General features: G+C 43.5%; 1 non-coding gene across 1 annotated transcript; it reads left to right on the forward strand.

Annotated features, from left to right (window-relative positions):
- The first annotated feature begins 391 nt into the window (after nucleotides 1-391).
- On the forward strand, nucleotides 392-521 carry LOC130039456 (small nucleolar RNA SNORA51). Its single transcript, XR_008794882.1, has one exon. It is a non-coding gene; the product is annotated as a small nucleolar RNA SNORA51 (small nucleolar RNA).
- The last annotated feature ends 3,381 nt before the right edge of the window (nucleotides 522-3,902 follow it).

The raw sequence follows: 3,902 nt of genomic DNA on the forward strand, positions 1-3,902 counted from the left end.
TTTTGCTTTTTGGGTCACACCCGGCGATGCACAGGCGTTACTCCTGGTTCTGCACTCAGAAATAACCCCTAGCAGTGCTCAGGGGGCCATATGGGATGCTGGGAATCGAACCTGGGTCAGCCGCGTGCAAGGTAAACACCCTACCCTCTGTGCTATTGCTCCAGCCCCAAGAATGCCTTTAAAAACCCTCATGTTTGGGGGCAGGAGGGGTAGTACAGTGGGTAGGGAATTTGCTTTTCACACATCTGACCTCAGTTCAATCCCCAGCACCCCATATGGTCCCCTAAAGTCTGCCAAGAGTAATCCCTGAGCACAGAACCAGGAGTAGTAACCCTTGAGCACAGCTGAGTGTGCCCCCACCAAAAATTTTTTTTAAATTCCACTCATATTTTGCCTTGTGGTGTTCCCTACAGGCTGTGTTCTTTACACTGGGTATATAGAAAGAAGAAGTATAATAAACCCACCTATATGCACTTCAGCCCATGCCCTTTGACTGGTCTACAACATGAGGGCAAACATAAAGTGGGGGAAAACTCTCATGTTTTCAGTTTTGGGTCTTTTTTGTTGGTTTGAAATGTTTTTGGAATACCAAAAAGTCGAATATTCTAAAGAACAACCAAGCAGCTACCAGAAAACATCAACTCTTAAATGGAAACTGTTGCCATATTAACTTTTTGTTTGTTTTTTTTTTTTTTTGCTTTTTGGGTCACACCCAGCAATGCTCAGGGGTTACTCCTGGCTCTGTACTCAGGAATTACTTCTGGCGGTGCTTGGGGGACCATATGGGATGCTGGGAATCGAACCCGGGTCGGACACGTGCAAGGCAAACGCCCTACCCGCTGTGCTATTGCTCCAGCTCCTTAACTTTTTTTGAGGGGGTGCTGACTGCACCCAGTACTGTTAAGGGCTTACTCCTGACTCTGTGCTCAGGGTTCCCTTATGACAGTCTTGGGGGACCAGTGGGGTACAGGGATCAAACTCAGGACAGCTTCCCACTGTGCTCAGCGCCTTAGAGAATTATTCTTAAAAATCATTTAAACACAATTCCAGGCTTAAGACTTAACAAGTGTCTGTCAGAATTTGATGATTCTCATTCGTAGGCACATGTTGCAGCTTTGTAACATGGGTAGGTATTCATGAACAATACAGAATACTCTTCTTGGGTTTATTTGCTATTTGGGATCTACCATTCAACAACTTCCTTTTCACATTCAATATTTTCTGTTGAAGGCCATATGGGTTATCCCCACATTTCTTCCTTACCAAAATTCCTGCCAAAGAAATGCAGTACTCTAATTTATTTTTATTTGTGTACATGTAGGTGAGAACTGGTCAGCTGCAAGAATGCCTCTCTCCTTTATGGTTTTTTTTTTTTATAACAAACAACCTTTAATCACACTCATCACATTATCCTCTTCTAAACAGTCCCAAAGATTTCTAGGTATGCTCCCCAACTTCATCCAGCAGCCAAAGAAAACATATTTTGTATCCAAATACTAATTTTCTAAATGAATCTGTAGCAGGCACTGCCTATACCCATATCCCATCTCTCTCACCACTTCAGTATGAGGGAACAAAAATCTGCCACAAAGTACATGCTTAGCAAAAGGTTGAGTTCAAGGGAGGGGCCCCGAGGTCTGGGTGGCAGTTGCTTTAGAAGAACACATTGGCATGTGCAAAAGGAAATTTCTAATCAAAGAGTAGCTCCTGGACTGCATGTGGGGGACCTAAAGCCCTTATTCCTTCTCAGTGTTTAAGGAAAGAATCTAAATCTGGCCTGGATAGAGTATACAGCAGGTATGGAGTGTACAAGCAAGGTAGAGAGTGTGCAGCAGACAGGGACCTTGCCTTACAGGTGAGTTATATCTCTGGCACCACGTATAGTTCCCAAGCTCTGCCAGAAGTGAAGTTTGAGTGCAGAACCAGGAGTAAGCCCTCAGCACAGCCAGTTGTGGCCCCCCAAAAACAAAACCAAAAAAAGAACCTAAATCTGCAGTACTTTACTTGTGCCTTCTTCAGGCACTTTCCTGTATAAAGTGGAGGTAGGGAGGTATTTTTTGATTTTCGGCAAAAATTATGACATGAGAGGCCAGAGAGATAGTAGAGAGAGTAGAGGGAGTAGGACACTTGCCTTGCATGTGGTCCACCTGGGTTCAATCCTCAGCACCCAATCTGGTCCCACAGAACTGCCAGGAGTGCTCCCTGAGCACAGAACCAAAAATAAGCCCTGAGCACTGCTAGGTATGGTCCCAAAACAGCAACAAAATATGACATGATTCAAGCATTAGTCAAGATCACATCCAATAGAAGATCGATGCTATTTCTATTGGTTGAAAGTGTTCCTCCCAAAATTCATGTGCTGAACAAAAGCTTGAGAGTTTCTTTGAACTTTCTACCATTTGAGGACACAGAGAGAGGCTGTCTATGAACCCAGAAGTGAGCTCTCTGCAGACACTAAATTGTAAATGCCTTGATTTTCCAAGGCTTCTGAACTGTGAGAAATGGATTTCCAGCTTATACTAAGACAGCTATGTTCTGTTAGTCTGGGGAGGTTAACAGGATCAAAACACTAAATCACTGTTTTGAACTTATGTACCCCGGCCCCCATCCTCAGAATTTATATGTATTGGAAGATTTTGAAGTGACTATATTTGGTGGATTATGAGGAGGTAACTAAGGTTAAATGAGACATCGGGTACAAAGGAAATCATGACTTTTTTTTCTGTCCTTGGATAGTGAAAATTGGGTCAATAGTTGGAAGCTTGCCACAAGAGTGGGGGGTAGGGGTGGGGGGCAAAGGGCCATTAGGCTAGAGAAGAGACCCATATGACAGTAATAGTTGGAAATAATCGTTTTAGACAGGAACTGAGTGTTGAAAGGTAACGATACTGATAATCTTTCGGTATCTGTATTGCAAATCATAAGGTCCAAAAGAAAATGAGAGAGAGAGAGAGAGAGAGAGAGGAAAAGTGCCTGCCGTAGAGGCAACGGTGGGGAGGGAAGGAAACTAGGGATATTGGTGGTGGGGTATATACACTGGTGAAGGGGGTTTGGAACATAATATGACTGAAACTTGAGTCAAAAAAAGAGGAAGAGACAGAGAATGATCACACTCATTTGTGCTATATAAAAAAACAGTATGAGGGGCTGGAGCAATAGCATAGCTGGTAGGGCATTTGCCTTGCCAGATTGGTTGACCCGGGTTCGATTCCCAGCATCCTCATATGGTCCTCTGAGTACAGCCAGGGGTGATCCCTGAGTGCAGAACCAGGAGTAACCCCTGTGCATCTCCGGATGTGACCCAAAAAGCAAAAAAAAAAAAAAAAAACAGTATGAGACTAATAGCCAAGGACAATAAAAAACAATGGCCAGGAGGACTGAACCACTGTTGAAAGCTTGCCACAAGTAAAGGGACACAGGACAGAGAAGGAACCACTATGACAATGACAGTTGTAAATGATCACTCTGGACAAGAATTGAGTGCCGAGAATAGATAAAGGGATACTCATGATAACCTATTATTCTCCTTTATTACAAATCATGATGCCCAGAAGGAGAGAGTGAGAGAGAAGAGAGAGATAGAGAGAGAAAGAGAGAGAAGAAAATTACATGACATAGAGTCAGGCAAAGATGGGGCAAAGATGGGGGATAGGGATGGTGGCAGGAGGGAAATTGGGGACAGTGGTGGTGGGAAACGTACACTGGTGAAGGGACAGGTATTGGAACATTCTACGACCGAAACCCAATCATGAACAACTTTGTAACTGTATATTTCATGAGGATTCAATTTTTTAAAATTTTAATTGGTTCTTCCATGGAGACACCTTTAAGGGATATATTTATATGAAAAAAAGTTCTTGGGGGGGGCTGGAGCAATAGCACAGTGGGTAGGGCGTTTGCCT

The sequence above is a fragment of the Sorex fumeus genome, unplaced genomic scaffold (genome assembly GCF_029834395.1).
Source record: "Sorex fumeus unplaced genomic scaffold, SorFum_2.1 ptg000086l, whole genome shotgun sequence".
NCBI lineage: Eukaryota > Metazoa > Chordata > Mammalia > Eulipotyphla > Soricidae > Sorex > Sorex fumeus.